General features: G+C 39.4%; 1 protein-coding gene across 3 annotated transcripts in view; it reads right to left on the bottom strand.

Moving 5' to 3' along the window:
• The window catches only part of nbeaa (neurobeachin a), a 534111-nt gene that overhangs the window by 196823 nt on the left and 313577 nt on the right, over positions 1-23711 (bottom strand). The window lies entirely within an intron of this gene.

The following is a 23711-nucleotide window of genomic DNA, read 5'->3' on the forward strand; positions in this document are numbered from 1 at the left end:
GGTTCATTCTATTAGTCCTATAATAGGTCATATTTTAAAGGAATATCTAAATCCCTATTAAAAATATTTAAACATTCTGTAGCGGCAGATTTTTATATCGTTCAAGAGATTACTCCCTCTAGCCACTAAGTGGATTACATGATTAAGGACAATGTCGTTATACGCATGTGATCTCTCCGTCAGAGACCTTCAGAGCTTCTTCACAGATAAATCTTCATAACACAGTCTTTTGATTAATAGATTCTTTATTGTTGATGAAAAACAATAAGGTACATCCAACCTTCTTCTGACTCATACACTATAATCTTCATCGAACTCCAGCATATTGCTTTAAAGGTTAGAAAACCTCATGTCTCCGTTACACTTCACATGGTCAAAGGTTATGGCTTCCTCATGCTGGTCCAAAACTAAACTAAAAACTAAGCTTCTACGCAAGAAACGTAGCTCCAAATAGTCCCTAAAATACGTAAAAAATCCCACCCACAATATAACGGGCAGTCTAAAATTTAAAGACACATGCCATGATTAATGACACAAAAAATAAGCCGAATGGCCACTACATACCAGCCCCTAATTGTTCCAAGTATATAATGAGGCAATTATTAATAAACATAAAAAAAGTAGCCATGAAGGCTTAGCATATATCAAAAGCAAAAAGTCAGGGAATTAAACCCCGGTCTCCCACGTGACACGCGGGGGGATACTAACTACTTTACTAATGAGGAAAAATAGCATGTATTATATATCGCAATCAGAATTCATCATCGACTCTTCCATCTTCACATTCGCCTTCTAGAAGCAAGCATAACTTGATTATTAATCTTATTAAAACACTGTTCTTAGCTTAAAGTCGTACTGTGCGCACCAAACCCTTAAAATCAGGCATGATACCTAGTACATAGTCCAAAACATAACAGTCCAAAGCTTTGATAGCATGAAAAGTCTTCCTCCATGTCCGATCAACTCATGGATGTGTTGTAACAATAATGTTGAAGTGTGAAAATCCTTCACAAAAATAACAGGATTTTTAGCAATAAAGTTCACCGTTAGGTTTGATTTAATTTCCGGATCATTAGGAGAGATTTAAAATCCCAGCTCAAGCTTTGACCATTCTCTGTCTGGCTTACAGAGAGATTTTAGTTCATTGATCCATCTCTTCTCGCTTAAGAAACAGTTCGCTGTCAGTTATCTGGAAACTTCATCCACAGGATTTTCTTCTGTGTTAACATATTTCAATTGTGCAACATTAGTAACTTCCAATGCTCTATCCGTTGGCAGATTGTCTCTGTCCAAATCCAACTCCCTTGTTTCCTTGGCTCTATCATCTAGTGGAATGCTTTCACAATTGTCGCTGATCCACTTGGAAAGTGTGAATCCTCCTTTATTGCAAAGGGAAGTCAGATGTTCCATTGGTTGAATTGCTTCCTGCTCAGTAGACATGGATGTTAAGCAATCATCCACGTAGAAATAATTTTTCAAAGTGGTTATTACCTCCTCTGGAAAATAATCTTTATTGTCCTCTGCGGTCCTCCTTAAAGCAAAGTTTGCACAACATGGTGATGACACTGCTCTAAAGAGATGTACCTTCATCCGGTATTCAACAAGATCTTGCTGTGCATCCCCTTCAGGCCAGGGAAGAGATAAGACTTTTGCCTTCAATCACAGTGAGGGGGTGTTTGGAGATTCACTGTGATGGATGTTTGTGTGAAACTGTGTTAATTGTGTTTTTTTTGCTGTTATGACTGCAGGGAACAAAATTTCATTCAAACTTTTGTTTGTTTGAATGACAATAAAAGGCACTATTCTATTTTATTCTATTCTATAAGAATCACAGGTAATCAATATGTTTACCTGCTACTTTCACTTGATGAAACATCGCTCTGATATCAGCCATTAAAGCAACTGTTTTTTGTCTAAATTTAATGAGAACTCCAATGAGTGAGTTGGTAAGGTCTGGACCTTGCAGTAGTTGACAGTTAAGTGATGTTCCTTAGAAGACTGCAGCACAGTCAAAGACCACCCTCAAGGTCCCTTTCTTTGAGTGATACACCCCATGGTGTGGAATATACCAGAGCTCTCCATCACCCCGATTCAGTTGATTCGGCTGTACCATTTTGGTATAATCATTATCAATCATATCCTGTAAGAAGGATGTATATTCCTCATGACATTTTGTATTCTTAACAAACTTACATTTCAAATTCTGGATGCGTTGCTCTGCCATACAACGATTATTCGGCAGATTAACACTTTCTTGTTTGAAAGGTAAGTCCAGACAATAGTGTTTGTCAATCTTTACTAAGTAGTTCATAATATTCATGAACTTCAACTCTTCATTTGACATCTCTTCAGATTCCTTGCTGATATTTTCATTGGTCATGATTGTATGGCTTCATCACCGGCTTTTCTAATTTATCAGTAGATATTTGATTAACAGCAATGGTAGGATAATTCTTCTGATTCCTGTTTTCGTTATTCCTTTTCAAAGAACCATAGATAACCCATCCAAGTTGGGTTTTTGTAGCATACGGTCCATCACCTTGGCTCCAATCTGTATGGGTTCCAATGCCTTCACAACATTCGTTCCAATAAGTAGATCAACATTAGAATTTATTTCAAATATCTTGACATCCTTCAGGTAAGGCCATTGTTTCAAGTCTTCATGTCTTGGTATATTTTGACGACAAACAGGCATAGTTCCATGTGTAAACACTTCAGATATTGGTATAAAATTTTCATCCAGACTGGATATCTCCATACTTGTAATGTAATGACTCCTGCTCTCTTTATCTTTAGTCATGGTACGCAATCGAGTCTTAGTCTCTTCTCCTGTGATGTTCAGCCTTCTCATCAGGTTTTCTGTCCAAAAGGTAGTCGAACTTCCGTGATCTAGAAAAGCATATCTTTGCAACACTGTATTCGTCTTGCTATTCCTTACCTGTATTGGTAAGATAGAAAAGATACAAGGTTCAACCCCGGCCCCAAATATGAGCGGTTACTTGAGGCGAGGTGATTACATCTCTAGTAGTCTGCTTCTTCTTCTGTTCCGTTTGCTCCAGTTCCTCCTCTTCTATTTGCTCTGATAGTTCTTCTTCTATGTGAAGTGCTTCAGGATGATATTGCCTGCACTTATAACAAATTATAGGACTCCAACAGTCTCTCACCACATGTCCTTTTTTCAAACATCCAAAACAGATTCCCATCTCTTTCAAGAAATCCATCTTTTCTTCATTTTCTTTCATCTTGAATCTTTGACACCATCTTATAGTGTGACCAACTTCATCACATAACAAACATAATACTATTTGCTTGCTAGTAGATACATTTCCTTTCATTCCATCGGTCGTTTCCACAGGACTGGTTGTGGTAGCAAAATTACTTCTCATAGGTTCTGATCTTTTGGTAAAGGTAGAACCTTTGTTAGTAGCAATTGGTTTATGATCTTCAATAGTCCCGTGGTGTGGCTCTAACATGTACCGTACTTCCTTTTCTAAGAATTTCACCAGGTCTCGTAGCCTGGCTACTCGCTTCTTCTTATCCATTATTTTGCCTGCTTCATCTCTCCATTGTTCTCTCAGTCTTCTGGGCAACTTGCTAATGATGACGAGTATTACTCGCAAGATTCATTTCCTTCATGTGACCAAGATTTTTCATCGAGCTGCAACAACCTCTCAGAAATATTGTATATTTACTCAATGCCTTCCCTTCTTCTGGCTTAATTTCTTTCCAAGCATGGGCCTTCACCATGTATGCATTAGCAATCCTCTGTTCATTACCAAAACATAGTTTAAGTAACCTTCTCGCCTTTTTATAGCCATGGCTGTCTGGCTCATTTTGACAACTTTCTACAAGTACCTGAACATCTCCGCTTGTGTACTTCACCAGAAATCGGAAGCGCTCCTTTTCATCCGTAACTTTTGTTTCTAACACTTCTTCTAATGCCCTAACGAAAGCTTCATACCGCAAAGGATCTCCATCATATGTAGGAATTTCTGCTGGTGGTAGAATGAGAGAGGTATTTTGTCGAGCTATGATCTGGTTGAATTCAGCTTGCCTATTCACCAATGCCAATACTCCATCCTGATAACCTTGGCTTGGCTCCAACGAATGATAGGCAGGCCTTGGCTCAAACTGGCTTGCTCGAGCCTGTGCACCAGGCCTCGGAAAAACGTGGTCCGCTATTGGTTTGTCCCGAGCATTTACAGACGCTCCATTAGTAGTTTGTTTCGATCTAGCACTCATTTGCTGAGATGAAGTTTCACCCATCTTCCTCCGTTCCAATGGGTGTTCAAAGCCATGAAATCCGGTGGACCTCGATTGTGAAATTGATCCAACTGCTGACTTAATTGGAGCAGTTTTTTCTCTTGGTCCAGAGCCTATCGTCTTTAATTATCTAGAACTGTATCTTGAACCCTCACTTTCCAATATCTCCTTCTTTCATTTGGTCACCGCCATCTTTGTGTCTAATTCCAGCTGATCTTCTCGTCGCTTCATCTCTTCTTTTTGTAGCTCAATCTCATGTTTCTTCTTCAAGGCATCTGCTTCTATTGAGAGAGCGGCTAGATCAGCTTCAACTCCCAACCGAGCAAAAATGCTTGATACCGAACTGGCTTTAGAACCAGATTTATGTCCTGATCTTCGTGAAGATACTTTAGAGATATTATCTCCTGTTGAAATTTCATCTTTCATTCCAGCATCTTGTTGCATCGCACCTCCAGCTATTAAGCGCTTAGGTTGTGGTATAATTTCAGATAACCACTCCTCTGCCTTATCCAAGAAACCATCGAATATATCCACCTGTACATCATACCACTGGGTGTGTCTTACGTGTTCTTCCCGAGACGGTTGTGAACACAGCAGCACATTTTGTTTCTTTCCAACCTCTTGGCAGAGGTTCCTTAGTTGGCTCATATTAGATTTCACTTTGATTGCATTCTTTACTGATTCCATTAGTTTCTTGTTTTTCAATTAATCTGGTAACCTGTTTCCATAACTTGTTTCTCTCCTTCTCGATTTCTTTCAGGTAGGCAGCTTGTATATTATCTGTTTCTTCTCGATACATGAGTTCTCTGTAGCTTTCAATTGACTCGTTAACTTGTTCCCATATCGAGTTTTCCTCCTTCTTAGTTTCTTTCAGGTAGGCAGCTTGTCCTTGACTGAGCTTGACATCGCCACCTTGTGGTTCGTCAGGCATGGCTCTTTCTTCATCTTCTGGCTCCAATGATTTTAAAGAGGTATTGGCAAGTTGCCAAGTCTTTAAATTGAATGAACAGTCTTCTCTGAATTTTGCTCCAACTTTGTGTAAACATCGAGTGGCTATTTTGAAAACAATTTTCTCAAAACAATAACAAACTGAGATTGTTGCCAACATCTCTCAAACATCCATGGGCTTAAAGATGACGTTAATTCAGAAGAAATGTGTGTTATCAAGACTTCAAAACAATTTCCAAGTTCGGACATCTGGATTTCTCCAGGCAAATTGGCTATCTTCCAAGCTAGTGGATAGCTTTCTGGCTCTTCTTACGTTTAAAATAAAAGCTTTTCAGCTTCAAAATTCAAAGAAATAATAGTCGATATCTACTCACAATTTCTTGATAATGTCTTCAGATCTTCAGATAAGTCTCTTCGCTGTCGATAGACCTCGAGGCCATCTCTGGCCGAGATCTGTTGTCTTCAGTTCCTCGGCTGGAACCGGCCTTCTGGCCAAATCCTCCTTCGCGATCTTAGCCAAGTCTTCTGTCCCACTCTCTGGGTCTGGCTTTCAACCCCCGTCAGAGGTATCCTTTGACTTAATGTAGCGGCAGATTATTATATCGTTCAAGAGATTACTCCCTCTAGCCACTAAGTGGACTACATGATTAAGGAGAATGTCGTTATACGCATGTGAGCTTTCCGTCAGAGTCATTCAGAGCTTCTTCACAGATAAATCTTCATAACACAGTCTTTTGATTAATAGATTCTTTATTGTTGATGAAAAACAAAAAGGTACATCCAACCTTCTTCCGACTCGTACACTTTAATCTTCATCGAACTCCAGCATATCGCTTTAAAGGTTAGAAAACTCTTCGTGTCTCCGTTACACTTCACATGGTCAAAGGGTATGCCTTCCTAATGCTGGTCCAAAACTAAACTAAAAATAATTCCTCAACAATTGTAATCATCCTTTGTGTATGAATTGTTTTTTCAAACTATCCTTTTAAGTTCATTTTTATTAAATTGACTTACATCAGTAATCTTTTGCAAATAAGCAAAAGGAATTAATTTCACTTTGGCTCATCACACCATTTTATAATCCAAAAGACCATAATCAGGATACCCTTATTTTGGTTTTTCTCTTGTGGAGGGAAAAATCTTAGCTTCTCATGACTAGCTTTTAATATGCAGCTCTAGTATGAACCAGAGGACAGATATCAGTTACAATTTTCTATTGAGATAATCATTTACACAGAGAGAGGAAGATATCTGGAACTCGCTGCCAGCAGGTGGGCGATGGAGTCAGATATAATCATATGTCTTTAAGCACCAATCAATGTGCAAGGCAAGGAATGATACTGACCTAATGTAGACATATGGATGAGTGCAGCTGGGCAAAAAGGTCCACATGGACGTGATGGACCAAAGGGCCAGTGTCTGCGCGTACAACTCTGACTCCATGGCAGACAGTTGGAGAGCAAAATACTTGTATTTATGTGTAAGTAAATTGAGGTTTGAAGGAGGGATCCAACCTGAAACGTTATCTATCCATGTTCTGGAGATGCTGACTGACCCGCTGAGTTACTCCAGCACATGGAGGCAATGTTAATTATGGCAGAAATATAACTCTCATATTTCCTTTCCCCACAGTTGACTATACCATCTGAAAGTTAATAGATACTCCAACCAAAATTAATTCAAAGAGATACCAATTTGCCTCTGCAAATCACTTGGTGCCTTGAACCAGGTGTTTAATGATAGCAATGATATGCTATTTTACCACTTAATCATAATCACAAGTAACTCGCAAAATTGGTTTGTTCATTGCAATTCTGTACAAGAATTTGATATCAATAAATCCCTGCTATAAATTTGATTTTCTTTCCAACAATTTCAGAATATACCAATATCTGGGATACCCTGCCAAAGGTGGTGGTGGCATCAGATTAGTGTGGATGGGCATAACTATGATGGACCATTTCTAAGCACTATGACTAATATTAAGCATCAAGTTTAGCATCTTTTTAAAATTAATTCATAGTCATAGGGCATGGAAACAGGACCTTTGGCCCAACTCGTCCATGCTGACCAAGATGCCCCATCTACTCTAGTCCCATTTGCCTGTGTTTGAACCACATCATTCTAAAGCTTTCCTATCAAGCTGTCTTTTGAAAGCTTATGCAGACCAGGACAAACAGAATTCTCTTGTTGACTCATTCCATTCCCACATCAAAAAATCTTGGCAAATTATTTAAATACAACACACGCGTGGCACACCCAGGCTAGCTTTCCCTAGTCATTCCAAACCTGTTTAACAATCTGCTAATTTTGTCTCTGTTTATCTTTTCTATGTTCAATAAAACTGACCAGCCTGTAAATATCTAAATATAATCGAATTTTGCTTTTGCATTAAAATTTGCTGAAAACAATCTTGAAAATTGTACCCTTCTGTGGTTTTGCGTTTTCTGAGTTTTAACAAAAAACAGCATTTTCCCTTAACTTAGGAAATAAATATTATTAACAAAGCTTAAGTGCAAAGATATATTAAAAGTAAATTCCATAAGATGGGGAACAGAGATTTGCAAATGGAATACACTTATTCCACAAATATTACATGGATAAATTACATTTATCCATGTAATATTTGTGGAATAAGTGTATTCCATTTGCAAATCTCTGTTCCCCATCATCTTATGGAATTTACTTTTAATATATCTTTGCACTTAAGCTTTGTTAATAATATTTATTTCCTAAGTTAAGGGAAAATGCTGTTTTTTGTTAAAACTCAGAAAACGCAAAACCACAGAAGGGTACAATTTTCAAGATTGTTTTCAGCAAATTTTAATGCAAAAACAAAATTCGATAGATACTGCAAATTAACTGGTCCCCATCCACTTATCTGGACCAATTGAGCTAACCCTCTTCACCCTACAGTCGTCCAGCAAAGCTTGGTGCAGTCTCAGGGGTGAGGAGATTACAAAGGCAAGTGGGCCTCTGGAAATGCAGAGGTCCTGCCCTGGCAACCTTTGCTCAGAGGCAAAGCTGAGTGCAGAGCTTTACATTCTGTGAAAGCTGGGAGTGTTTTTGTTTTCACTGTTTTTACATGCCCTAAAATTCAGTTAAAATCGAATAAAATTAATGCAAATAATCAAAAAATATGAAAGTCATTTGAGGGTAGTACAGTATCGCAGCAGGTGCCGTCTGTGAGGAGTTTGCATGTTCTCCCTGTCACCACCTGGGTTTCGTCCGGGTGCTCGGGTTTCCTCCCACATCGTAAAGAATAACGTGCAGGTTTGATCACTGTAAAATGGCCCCTAGTGTGTCGGGAGTGGATTTGAAAGTGGGATAATGTAGAACTAGTGTGAACGTGTGATCAATGGCTGGCGTAGATTCAATGGGCCGAAAGACCTGTTTCCATGCTCTATCTAAATCAAATTTAAAGGTAAATAAAAGTAAATAAAAGATTAAAACACAATAAACAATTCACAAAATGAACAAAACAAAATAAGAAAAATAAATGTTACCTTTTTCTGCCCAGTAGCCAGGGTGGGAATGAGCAATCAAAGTACCCCAGACATACAAAGCATCTGTCTAACCCTGGGATTTATTTCCCCAGAGCCTCTAAATGTTGGCAGTTAAGGTTTGGCCCATTGCAAACACAAAATGCCGTACCAAGCAGGCAGCATCTGTGACAAGAGAAGCCACCCACACCTTTCCAATTAATAACTTTGTCAGAAGTGGGAAAGATATTAAGCGGCTCAGAGCCAGAATCAGGAACAAGAGAGAAGGTGGGCAAGAGGGTGGATGGCAAGAAACAGTGTGGAAATATGCTGAGCCGACCAGTGATCACCCCATACACTAGCACTAACCTACACACCAGGGACAATATACAATTTTACAAAAGTTAATTAACCTACTGACCTGTACGTCTTTGGAGTGTGGGAAGAAACTGGAGCACCTGGAGAAAACCCATGCGGTCACAGGGAGAACATACAAACATACAAAGAAGGCAGGTGAATGGGGTTGAGAGTGGTTGAATGTTGGAGTAGACTTGATGGGCCATATGGCCTAACGTTGCTCCTATAACTTACAGACAGCACCCGCAGTCATGATCGAACCTGGGTCTATGGCACTGTAAGACAGCAACTCTACCGTTGCACCATTGTGCAAAGACATTGAATGGACCTAGCTCCTCTGACTCACTGATCAGCAATTACCTTGGCAATTGACAGCAATGGCCTCTTTTCAGGTCAGAAGGTGGCAGATGTTTGCAAAATTGATGACTTTTCAAGTGCCTGCTTACAGATTCCCTGTATTGTAACAACATACAAAGTAGCTACTTGGCCCACTGGATCTGTGCTGACTCCCAGTGGAGTTTTTTTCCAGAACATCAGGTAGCATTTACCATCAACTTACAATATGGGGTAATTTACAGTCACCAATTAATCTACCTCACTTGGCCACAGGGAGAAGTTGCTAAGTTCCATCTACACTCTTCTGTGCCATACAATTATGACTAATCAGAAAAAGACAAAGTGCTGGAGTAACTCAGCGGTTCAGGCAGAATCGCTGGAGAAAATGGATAGGTGACGTTTCGGGTCTGGATCCTTCTTATGAGTAATCAGAGTCGTTATCCTGCACTAACCTCATAGTGATTGATGCCCTTATTACATGTAGTTCTGCTACAATGCGAGTTGTCATTCCTTAGAAACTTAGCGTTATAGAAACTCACTTCACAAAGATAATTGTACCCAAGGGAGAAATGGGGTTAGGGCAGAAAGAGTTTCAGACTCGCAATGAGAGTTATTTTCCCCCCATAAGATTTCCAAAATTAAACATCTTTTCCAATAGCAATAAGTTTATTTTATTACCGCATGCTAAAAATACTAACGGCAGTATGTTACAATGTTTAATAGAGTATCATTACACAAGTGTTAATAGCCACTCATGGTTAAAGTAGCAGATGTGTTCTTAAGAGACAACAGTGTCTGATTACTGCAGGCAGGTTACATGGAAACATTTTTTTTTGTCCCCTGTACTGTTTAAATCCAAGATAGGTTTTACCTGCTTGTCAATTTCCAAACTAACTTTCAAGTGGTTCTCTAGTTCCCGATTGAAAACACGTTCTAGCCAATTTGGCCCCATAATGCAAATAATATTCCCTAATTCAACACTCGCATTACTTTCAATACATGTCATGGAAACACGTGTTAGGACAGAATTATCTGTATCTAAAAATCTATCAATCTCTTTATTAGACCTCCACTGATCCTCCACAACATTTTTGGGTGGAGAGAGCCTAAGATTCTCCACCTTCGAACAGGTTGGGCTTATGCATATTGGAGGCATAAATAATGAGATGACTTTCTAAACTGAACTCAACTCATCAGCCTGCACATAATCCATATTCCTCCATTCCCTGCATTTCCATGTGCCTATGCAAAAGCTTCTTGAACGCCACTATTGTATCTGCCTCCACCACTATCCCTGGCAGTGCGTTCCAGCCCCACACCATGTAAAAAAACCTACCCCGTGCATCTCCATTACACTTTCTCCCTCTCGTCTTATAATTATGCCTTCCAGTGTTGGACATTTGCACCCTGAGAATAAGATTCTGACTGCCTACCCTATCTATGCCACTCATAATGTTATATACTCCTAGCATACTCCTATTTTCCTTGGCTCAGGTTTCCCATTCCCCTCTCCCACCAGTCTCCATGTACCTATTTTTTTTTAATTTTCTAATATTTCCCTTTCACCTATAAACCCAAATCTCAACACTCCCATTCTCCCTGGAGGAAACCCACGTGATCACAGGGAGAACTTGCAAACGCCATGCAGACAGCCCCCAATGTCAGGATCAAACCCGGATCTCTGACGCTGTGAGGCAGCAGCTCTCAGATAAATAGCTATGAAATAAAAACACAAGAGAATGATGAAAATAGTTCCGAAGTCAAGCGGTATCTGTAGAGAGAGGAGTAGTTTCAGATTGATAACCTTTCATCGGAAATGAAATGTTAATTGTTTTTCTTTCTCAGATATTGCCTGACCTGCTGAAGCTTTTCAGCATTCTTTGTTTTTCATTCAGATTTCCAGTACAAGGGTTTTTTTTTTCCTTCTAACCACTGAGCTGTTTATATACATCAGATTCCAGAAGCCTGGTGTTTGTGATTTGCCCTGACATTTAAACGAGGAATCCACTGAACAGTGATGACAAACAGACCCAGTGTTACCTGGGATGACAGGTCTGCTGCCAGTTTGTAGAAAACATATTTAAGCTTCAATGCAGGAGGATGGTTCCTAGACATCATGTTCTGGAAAACTTGCACGATAAACCATTATAAAAGTTATTTCAGTGTACATAATAATGAAACCTTTTAACTTTATTTTATCTAATAATATACATTTCAAACATCGCAACATTTATTGTGTCCTTTCATGAAGTAATTATTGCTCTCCATCCATGCAACTGCTCATTATTTTATAAGCCTTCTATTATTTTAAATTTATTGCAAGGACCAATCTTTGGACATTGCCAATCATTTTCATACTTAAGTAATGACTTCTTATTTCACAAGGTCATAATCTAGAGGTGCATTTCTTTTGAAAGCATGACATTCAAGAAGGTGAATGGAATCACACTAACATAGCGGCACATAAGGCTTTAATGTCAGTGTAACGCAGTTTCTTGGTTATTGGACCTGCACGAGAGACTGAATACATTACATTAGAAGCTATTGTTGAGCAAGACTGGGTATCAAGGACACATGTAAGTAAAACACATAGCCACAGCTAAAGACTTGGATCAATATTAATGTGACTTTCATTTCATGCTTGCCCACCTCCAATAAGCTGACAATATACTCTGATTATGTGATGTGCCTCCAAGTAACAAAAAGGTTATTAGATTGCAGAAGTGAAAATAGAATGCAGTTTTTTATTGACAGCTTCACTAATAGATTTTACTGATTTTAAGGTTATCTTGTACAGGGTTGTTACGGAACACTGCCATTTCTAAAATACAAAATAAGTATCAATATCAGAGATTAAGATTAAACGGAAAATAATGATTTAAAAAATATACCGATTAAAGTTTAAAATCAAAGCTTTTCCCACTTGGCTTATTTTGTGGATAGGTAAGAAGAAACAAAACAAAAATACCTTAACTACACAACCGGGTAAACAGTAATTGGATAATAAAAAAATGAGTTTCAAGGGGGAGTGAATATTAGTATACAAGGTGTGCTAAGTGGAGGATACAAGGGAAGTGAACAGTACAGATCCTCAAAAAAAGACCTATCCTCATGTTGTCAAGCTGGAAAGGATGCAGTGAAGATTTACAAGGATGTTGCCTGGACTCGAGGGCCTGAGCTATAAGGAGAGATTGAGCAGGCTAGGGCTTTACCCCTTGCAGTGCAGGAGGATGAGGGGTGATCTGATAGAGGTGTACAAAATCATGAGGGGAATAGATCTGGTAAACGCAGTCTCTTGCTCAGAGTAGGGGAATCAAGAACCAGAGGATATAGGTTTAAGGAGTGGGGGTAGAGATCTAATGGGAACCTGAGCGGTAGCATTCTTACACAAAGGGTTGACGGTGTATGGAACTAACTGCCGGAGGAGGGAGTTTAAGAATCGCAAGATTTAAGAAACATTTAGACAGGTTCCTGGATAGGAAAAAGTTTAGAGGGATATGGGCCAAACACAGGTGGGTGGGACTAGTGTAGATGGAACATGTTGGTTGGTGTGGGCAAGTTTGGTCGAAGGGCCTGTTTCTGTGCTGTATGGCTGCATGACACATCTAGAATCACAGAATCGTTATACAGGGGGCTCATTCGGCCCATCATATCCGTGTCGTCACAAACTCAGCAACTCACTCATCCCGGCAGCCAGCCTTTTCTCCATCATCTTTCAAATGATTCTCACCACATTTTTATCTGATTACATCATAAAGGTCACAATGGAAGCTGCCTCCACTAATGCAACAAGCAGTGTAATTCAGGTTCTAATCACAAACTGCGCTAAAAAATGTTTTTCCTCACATCACTCTTAATTCTCAACCCCTTTGTTTTATAATTTCGAGTCCTCAACTCCTTCATCAAAGGGGAACACAGACATGACGTAGTGGCACAGCTGGTAGAGCTGTTGCCTCAGTGCCAAAGACCCGAGTTCAATCCTGGCCTCGGGTGCTTGCTCGAATGCAAGAGCAAGGGAATATTTCAGAAACAGCATTATGAACATAAATGATTAGAACAAATTAACTTCAAAAGGCAACTATCCCAGATATATTGGAAACAAAAATAGGCATACGAAAACTGAAAAACAGCTGGAAATAATACAGGAACCACCAAGGAATAATCCCATAAAGAATGAAAAGATATCCAATCAAAACATTTATTTTTGCAAATAATCCACTTTTGTGTAAGAAGGCACTAATTTAAGCACATTAGTGAAATAAATTATACATATTTTTTTCTATGTTCAGCATGTTGTTGGTATATGAAATATTATGCAAGAAACACTCATGTTGTGCTAAGGCAACATAGATTTTGAAAGGAAAATGGATGTATTTCAAAAAATAAAAACAATAATGGGAAGGAAATTAATAGGCAGCAGTTCCTAATATTCAATGCCTCCAAATAATAAATTCCTTGATTCTATTCGAGTAAACGTCATTGCACGTATAAGTAAGAAATGCACATGCAATTGCCATAGTATTACCTACATATGGCATAAAAAACAATTATTAAACTAGATTTACAGATGCTGACAAAATGTAACTGTGACTCAGTGCTGTACTGACAATATTGTCAAGCATGACACTTCTTCTATGCAAGCATCTAATGAAAAAAATAAGTGAAGTGTTATATTCCTGTATCATGACAACTATGGAAGGTAAAGTATATTATATGACATGATTCAAACATAACCTATTTATATATGTAACAATTACACTTTTTTCAAGTTCCAAAATCAAATAAGAGACTGTAAAATAATTTACTTGCCATTGAAATTGATAAAGATATCAAAAATATGTAGTTATTAAAATTATAAATTATTTTTTTGATTCAATAGGGACACTCCTTTCTGCTCATAATTAGTAATGAAGTAGCATTCTAAGCAGAGCCTGCCATTCATGAGAGAACGGCAGATTAGTTAGAGCAAATGTGAATGTCAGTGATGATTTCTTTCCATAACAATGAGCAAAAAACGAAGTGTTCAGTGTGCCAAGCAGCATCTGTTGAGGGAAAGAACCAGCTAACAATTTGGGTTGAGACCCTGCTTTTTGTTGTAGCATTCCAACACATGCAGTCTCTTGTGTCTCCTCTTTCTGCGACAACATTGTGCGTCAGCAGTGAGTTGTTGCAGGAATAGCCTGTTAAAAACAAATACCTCCAAGATTCATATTAGATCTTCTTCAGGAAACAAAGTTGAATGCAGTGGTTCCATGAGAAGATACTGCATGTTTCTTTTGCTATGTTTAAATAACCTGCAGGCATGAAGACAATTTAACGTGGAGCCACAAATATTTCATAAGAATATATGGTTGACATTGTCAAGATTTTTAAGATACTAGACATGCACCACTGTTAACACATTTTATTTAATCTGTGTATCCCAAAATTATGTTCTTTCATAGTGTGCATGGCATGAGCAACCCAGCTTCAAGGTTATCCACTCAAAACCAGAGAAAATATGATCTTAGCTAAATAATATGGTCCACTGGCTAATAAAAAACAAGTCCAAGGGGAAATATGTTTTATTGTACCTTTATTTAATAAATTGATCAAATTCTTTTCAAGTTGTAAGTAACGTATTCCTAAAGAGCATTATTGAGACTTGCAACAAAGGTAATCAGCGATGCATTATTGCAGGGAAAATTGAAACTGAAAGTTAGCTGCAGAATAATAGTTCTTTGCAACTGCACAAGGTACCCCATGAAATTAAGTTTCACATAATCATATCCATTTGAATTCATATGCTGTGATGTATATGATAATTCCATGAAGAAAAGATAGGATAATGGAGGAAAATTCTAAAATTAAATTGATTTTCTTTCCTTGGTCACAACAAAACTGTACCATTTAATTTTGAGTAACACATTGGTAAAGATATATAGTAATATATAATAGATATACTGATACAGTAGACATTCATAGCAAAAGGATTTGAGTTCATAGCGAAAGGATTTGAGTATAAGGGCAGGGAGATTCTACTGCAGTTGTACCACACCTGGAGTATTGCATACAGTTTTGGTCTCCTAATCTGAGGAAAGTCATTCTTGCCATAGAGGGAGTACAGAGAAGGTTCACCAGACTGATTCCTGGGATGGCAGGACTTTCATATGAAGAAAGACTGGATAGACGGCTTGTACTCGCTAGAATTTAGAAGATTGAGGGGGGATCTTATAGAAACTTACAAAATTCTTAAGGGGTTGGACAGGCTAGATGCAGGAAGATTATTCCCAATGTTGGGGAAGTCCAAAACAAGTGGCACAGTTTAAGGATAAGAGGGAAGTATTTTAGGACCTAGATGAGAAAATAATTTTTTACACAGAGAATGGTGAGTCTATGGAATTCTCTGCCACAGAAGGTAGTTGAGGCCAGTTCATTGGCTATATTTAAGAGGGCGTTAGATGTGGCCCTTGGCTAACGGGATCAGGGGGTATGGAGAGAAGGCAGGTATGGGATACCGAGTTGGATGATCAGCCATGATCATATTGAATGGCGGTGCAGGCTCGAAGGGCCGAATGGCCTACTCCTGCACCTATTTTCTATTTTTCTATGGTTCTGTAACTTTCTGCTGATGCATAACATTGTCGAAGGAGGAGGAGACACAAGATGTTGGAATCTGGTGAAAAAAAAATCTGGGTGGCACAGTGGTGGAGCTGGTAGAGCTGCTGCCTCACTGCAGCAGACACCTGGGTTTGATCCGCACCTCGGGTGTGGAGTTTGCACATTTGCTGACCATGTGCTCCGGTTTTCTCCCACATCTCAAAGACGTGTGGGTTTGTAGGTTAATTGGCCTCTGTAAATTGCCCTAGTGTGTGGATGTGTAATGAGTGGATGCAAAAATGGAATAACATAGAGCTAGTGTAAACAGGTGATCGATGATCGGCGAAGGGCCTGTTTCCATGCTGTATAGTATTCCAAAACTGAAAGTAAACTAATGAGTTCCATAATTGCTCATTTTAATACTCTTCGTTATAAACATATATAGAATATTGGTTAAAAAAAGGGTTTCCTTTTGAACAACATGAAACATTCTTTGCTATTTAAGTTTCAATCTTCATTTTATCAAGTTGAAGCACTGCACATTTCTATGAAATCATGAAAAACATTTTAAAGTTAATTTCTAATTATTTATTATTTTAATTCTCCTTATCTACAGCCATCTAACATGAAAAGTGTTAATATTAATAATTAATATTAGAATTTTCTAACAGAATCGTGTATAGATTTAATATGACATATATTTTCTTTCTGCCTCAGGGTATTTTTAAAGAGAAGGAGTAGAATAAATCTTTTGGACAACTTCTTAAGGTAAAGTTACTGGATGTGGAAGCAAAGTACAGTTCCCAAAAAATTATGTACATGATAGATGTAGTTGCTTCTTATTTTAGAATTGTTATAAAAATATGTGGAAAAAAAGCATTAACAAAATAACTAAAAACATCTTGGAAGCTGGGTTCCACAAGGGGATGCAGGATATCAAAGGTCAACATTAACAATATGTATTAACATCGCCTAGATAGAGAAACAGGGGACAATGCCAAGAAAGGAGAGATTAGGTTGACTGACTGATGGTAATAGTGAAAAGATATGCTTTCAGAAGGTGTTTGTATTAAGAAACATTGATCCAGCACCTCTAGTCCGCTTCCCATGTCCTTCGATTTCCTTTGTAGCAAAGATCTATCGAACTCCATGCAGAATACACTCAACAGCTGAACATTCACAGCATTTAAGGGAGAGAATTCCAAAGGTTCACAATATCTTTGTTAAGAAATGTCTTCTCATCACAGCTTCAAATAATCTGTTCCCTTTTTTCAAGATGATGATGTTCAATTCTACACTACTCTTTCAATCATTCTCAGATCCTTGTGGGTTTCAATGAGACTACCCCATTGATTGAAAGATACAGCATGGAAACATGCCCATCAGCCCACCGAGTCCACTGATCACCCGTTCACACTAGTTCTATGTTATCCCACATCCACTCCCTCAACACTAGGGGCAGTTTACAAAGATCAATTAACCAGCAAACCCGCATATATTTGGGGTGTAGGAGGAAAGTGGAGCACCGGAGGAAATCTATGCAATCACAGGGAGAGCTTGCAATCTCCAGACAGCCAGCACCAAAGGTCAGGATCGAACCCAGGTCTGGCCTTGTGAGGCACCAGCTCTACCAACTGAGCCACTGCAAGTCTGGGCCAATTATATTCAATGTCCACTCGCAATCTATTCTATCATCCAAACATCTGATCGTATAAACATAGAAAAATAGAAAATAGGTGCATGAGTAGGCCATTAGGCCCTTCGAGCCTGCACTGCCATTCAATATGATCATGGCTGATCATGCAACTCAGTATCCCATACCTGCCTTCTCTCCATACCCCCTGATCCCGTTAGCCACAAGGGCCTCATCTAACTCCCTCTTAAATATAGCCAATGAACTGGCCTCAACTACCTTCTGTGGCAGAGAATTCCAGAGATTCACCACTCTCTGTGTGAAAAATGTTTTTCTCATCTCAGTCCTAAAAGCTTTCCCCTTTATCCTTAAACTGTGACCCCTTGTTCTGGACTTCCCCAACATCGGGAATAATCTTCCTGCATCTAGCCTGTCCAACCCCTTAAGAATTTTATAAGTTTCTGTAAGATCCCCCCTCAATCTTCTAAATTCTAGCGAGTACAAGCCGAGTCTATCCAGTCTTTCTTCATATATCCCAGGTATCAGTCTGGTGAACCTTCTCTGTACTCCCTCTATGGCAAGAATGTCTTTCCTCAGATTAGGACACCAAAACTGTACGCAATACTCCAGGTGTGGTCTCACCAAGACCCCGTACAACTGCAGTAGAACCCCCCTGCTCCTATGCTCAAATCCTTTTGCTATGAATGCTAAGCTATAGAGATGCGACTAGCGATAAAATCATGAGGGGAATAAATAGGGTGAATGCACAGAGCCCTTAACCCAGAGGACGTTAATCAAAACCAGAGGACACAGGTTTAAGGTGAGAGAGGCAAGATTTAATGGGAACCTAAGTGGCACCTTTTTCACACAGAGGGCGGTGAGTATACGGAATGAGGAGCCAGAGGAGGCAGGTACTTTAACAACATCTAAAAGACACTTGGACAGTTACATGGATGGGAATGGGTTAGAGGCTAAACGTGGGCAAATAGGACTAGCTTAGATGAGGCATCTTGGTCGTCAAGGACGTGCGGGGCAGAAGGGCCTTTTTTCAAGCTGTATGACTGATCAGTATGGTGAATCTATAGACCGCTGCCTCCATGGCCAGTACCCTGTCCTTTGGGAATGGAGACTATAATTGCACATACATCCCAGGCATGCTCTCACCAAAGCTTGTACAATAATAAAATCCTTCCTCTTGTACTACACTCCTTATAAAGGCTAACAGATCATTTTTTGCTGCAACTGTTTTTCATGTATCAGCATACCAGGAATATGAAAACTATTGGTATGCTAATACCTGAGAAACAATATTAGTTTCCCATCATTTTGCAGATATTTCCACATTATACTTTAAGTGTCACCTTCTTGGCCACCGAGTTAACCCTGTGCAGCTGCTTTGTGTTCACCTCACAGCTTATTTCCCATCTGGTTTAGAATGGTCAGCAAACACGGATAAAAACACAGTGAGCAGCACAGTGGCACAGCTGATAGAACCACCACCTCACAGCACCAGAGACCCGAGCACGATCCTGACCTCAGGTGCTGTCTGTGTAGAGTTTGCACGTTCCCCCTGAGACTGTAAATTGCTCGTTCTAAGCTTCCCCCCAGTCTAGTTTCTGTCAAAAATCACCGAGTCAAGCACTTGCCCATCTATTTTGACAAAACACAATTACAGTTCCCACTACTGTACCTAACCACCGCGAGTTCGATCCTCGTATCTGCCTGATCAAGCCCTTTTGGCCTCGCTCAAACAGAGACACTCCAGAAGGTCACGCATTCCTAAGCGCTCCCAGAAGATCGACACCTCGCAGGACCTCGTAGTAACGGACTTTTATAGGTCCCCGTATCTCGAGGGGCCAAACCACATGCGGGTGGTTTCTTTACAATCCAATTACAAATATCGATTAACCCCATACATGACAGACATTTCCTTAACCCAATAATACAGTGGCTAATACATTGTATTCAAACAGTGTTTCTCAGAGGAAACGGACATCGCAACATGTGCCCTGATATGCAAGGAAACCAGACAATGCTCAATACTTAATCCAATCAATATCCAGCAAAGTAAAGCCTTGCAACATTATTTACAATGTCTGGTTTGCATTCATCCAATCCATTCTATGCATTTTGCACCTAATTGTCAGGGTCTGCAGAGGTTCCCATTCTCTTTCTGCAGCTCTGATCTAGGCTCTAGACAAGCTGGCACCATTCTGCAGCTTGTTCCATTTCTACAGAAAGCACTTTTAAATTGACTAAATGGCCTAGCAGCCCTGAAGCCTTTATTCAATTTTAGGGTCCTAGCCTCTCCAATTTGACCAGGATTAACATGACCACATGAATTTTCTCCCACATCCCAAAGGCATGCGGGTTTGAGGGTTAATTGGCCTCTGCAAATGTGTAGGGTGTGGATGCAAACATAGAACTATGTTGTATATGGTGGGTGGGTATATGGAATGGGCAAAGTGGTGGGATATGGAATGAGCTGCCAGAGAATGTAGTTGAAGCAGGTACTATAATAGCATTTAAGAAAACATTTGGACAGCTACACAGATATGAAAGGTTTAGAGAGATATAGGCCAAACGCGGGCAAATGGGACCAGCTTAGATGGGACATCTTGGTCAGTATGGACGAGTTGGACCTAAGAGCCTATGACTCTATAACCAGTGTGAACAGATAATCAAAGTCAGCGTGGACTTGGTGGGCCAAAGGGCCTGTTTCCTTGCTGTATCTTTAAACTAAATTAAACATTTCACTAAACTATGACTTACAACTGTAAATAACTGGACCCAGTGCAGAATCTTGTGGCAACTTGCCAACTATTTCTGTCCTTTAACAAGTCATCTTTTTAATCTTAACTCCATGCCGCCTTATTTCTTGTAACAATTTTTAATGTGATTCTTTATCAAAGGGTTTTTGAAAATTCACATATACCTGTACTACTTATGCTGATGATCCTGCCAGGGAAGGATTCACATAAGGAAATAAAATTAGGCTTAAAGTTCAAGACCATGATCTTAGTAGAAATTAGCATATCATTTGTGTTTCAGGTAGGATCAGTGATAATTGGTAAATAAATACAATACAAATTAAAATCGAAAGTGTTATATATTTCATTGTGCATTCTCAAAAAAAGAGATGAATTATTTGCACAAATGGGCCACATTGCTATGTTAATTTTCTCAGACAGCCACTCATCCTTTGACACTCGAGAAAACAATGCAAATTTGTCAAACCTCTACATATAGCGAAGGCATTTCAAACCACAGGTCAAGAGTGTTCAATTGTACATATACCGAAAGGGAACAATGAAATTCGTACTTGTAACGCCATAACAGATCTGTAAACACAATACTCAATAGATAACCTCATAAAACAAACAAAAAACAGTTCAATAAATAAAAAAGTACAAAATTAATACAAAACAAAATAAAACCCAAAGTCCCTAGTGCAATCTGAACAGTTTGTAGTTGGTTTTTGTCGCATTCAATAGCAGGCAATCTGTTTGCTATTAGGTGGAAGAAATGAAAAGATGAAAAAAGATGGCACTGTGGCGCAGCGATAGAGTTGCTGCCTTACAGCTCAGAGACCGGGGTTCAATCCTGACTGCGGATGCAGTCTGTACAGAGTTTGCCCAGTATGTGCCAGCAGTGACTGATTTCAGTGATCACTTCCCCTTGAAGAGGTACAGACATGACGTGAATTAACAAAGATCTGTTTCAGCAGGTGTACAGGACTCAGAAAATTGCTGGAGAATGCACTTTAATGGGGGAAAGTACAATCGGTGTCTCCCTGGTGCATTTTTACGTGCATGAGGTGTACATATCAACACTAAAGACACAAGGACAAACCAGCAGGATTCACTTCAGCAAAAACCTGTCAGCTGAATCTTAACGGGCTATTTCTGGTCTCCACTTTTTGCTCTGATTTTTATCTGAGTGGCATTATCTGTTATTTAAATTATTTTTTAGAAGTCCTAGACATTTTTCCTATCATGTTTTATTTAAATTGTTTCATTTGCCCGAGAGAGCAAGGTGAACTGATGTCAATGCTAACGTATAGGCCTGCTTTGTCCCATCTTGTGTATATTACCATTTATTTTGTTTATCAAAAGGCGTATCTTTATGAAGCACCCTCATTCCTCGTCAACATGGATCCAGCATTTTATTTGTTACAGGAATGTTTCCAGTTCTTCAAGGTCATGTGCTTAGATGAATTGGCTGCCGCACAGACACATCTCTGAGGAGCACAGGAATTCTTCCATCTGCCTTCTTCGGCATACCTCATTATTTCCTGCCACAGAAATGACTGATTAACTTTGTCATTTGCTGCTGCATGTTGTTGCTTTGCTTGGTCCAGCCAGCCTTAACCAGAATGATCAGAATCAGCACTACACAGGTTTTGACTGCAGCCTTGGCGCACTGACATTTACGCAGAGAAAAATAAAATGATACTTGACAGCCATAGGTAATGACAGCAAAGCAGATGCAAGCCAAATAGTTTTCATTGAACAATGGGGTCAATTTTGAGCTCGCAGCTTGAAACTTTGGAGGTGATTGTGGGAAAAACAAAAGGTAGTTTACTAGTGGGAAATCAAACATTATTTTACATACTAAAAGGTCCTCAATTGCTTAAATTTGGGAAAGGGGAAAGGCACATTGCAGTATAGCAAGGGGGGGGGGGGGGGGTGTTGGAGGGACAAGGCAAATATCCTGAAAGGTCCAGGATTTTCAGATCCAGTGGTTCATTACGTGCAAATGGGCATCAGAGAAAGGTATCGCAAAAGGATGGAAGGCAAATCAGTCTTTCTTATCAATGCTGTCTCTGGGCAAGGTTTTATGCTAGTGTGTGCAAGGTGGCGGGTGTTTGGAATGTGCTACCAGAGGAGGTCATTGAGGCAAGTACAATAATAACATTTAAAAGACACTTTGAAAGGTACATGGACAGAAAAAGTTTAGAGGGATATGGACCAAATGCAGGCATATGGACCTAGCTTAGATGGAACATCTTGGTTGGCACGACTGAGCTGTGCAATTAACAGATCCGGGAGTATGTAGCCAGCGATGACGGACGCAACCAGCGAGGACAGTACGAGAGGAGATGGAACTGTGGCCTGGCCTTACACACCTTCAAGGTCGGCTGTGGGAGGCCTGGACATTTTTCCATTTTTAAATGCAGTTAATCTGTCCATTTATTTTTCTTAAGAAAAGACACAAACTGCTGGAGTAACTCAGTGGGTCAGGAGCATATCTGGAGAACATGAATAGACAATGTTGTTGATGGGACCTTTATACATTTTTTAACTGTCCAATATTTTAGTTACAACTTCCTTTGCTGAGACTGCAGAGGATCATCTTCCTTAGCAAAGACCGATATACTCGTTTACTACGTGTAACATCCTTTGCTCCCTTTACAAGATATACATCTTAATTGCTGTTCAATTTCAATTCTTCACTTGCTACCCATTGACTTTTTACAATTATAGACTTTGAATTCCTTTTACAATTGCTACCAGTTTCTTCCAACATTCTTTTTCTTAGAACTTATTTTCTTCAATACTTCCCCACTGAATTTTCTCATTTGTGTCGTTAACCGGGCATCTGTTATGTTGCTTTTTAAATGCTTTACCTTGCTCTCTCTTTGGTCATCAAGGGAGCTCTGTCTTTAATTGCCCTAATTAATTAATTGCTTTAATTATATTGTGCAGTTATTTCTTAGATTGCTCTCCAGTAGATGAGTAAGAGTGCCAAGTTGTAGCCCAGAAGTAGGACAGTCATGCAGTGGGAACTGGAAGTGTCGTCTTTCATGAAACCCTTTAGAACATCGTTCACAGCACAGGAACAGGCCCTTTGGCCCATAATGTCTGTGCTGAACATGATGCCAAGATTAATTCTTATCTGCCTGCTTATAAAGTATATTCCTTTATTCCCTGCACATCCACGTGCCTACCCAAAAGCCTCTTAAATGCCATTATGATATCTGCCTCCACCACCACCACTGGCAGTGCATTCCAAGCACCCACCACACTCAGTATAAAGGTTTTGTCCCACACATCTTTAAACTTTGCTCCTCTCATCTTATGCCCTCCTGTATTTGATATTTGCTTATGTGT

This window comes from Leucoraja erinacea, chromosome 6 (genome assembly GCF_028641065.1).
Source record: "Leucoraja erinacea ecotype New England chromosome 6, Leri_hhj_1, whole genome shotgun sequence".
Taxonomy (NCBI): domain Eukaryota; kingdom Metazoa; phylum Chordata; class Chondrichthyes; order Rajiformes; family Rajidae; genus Leucoraja; species Leucoraja erinaceus.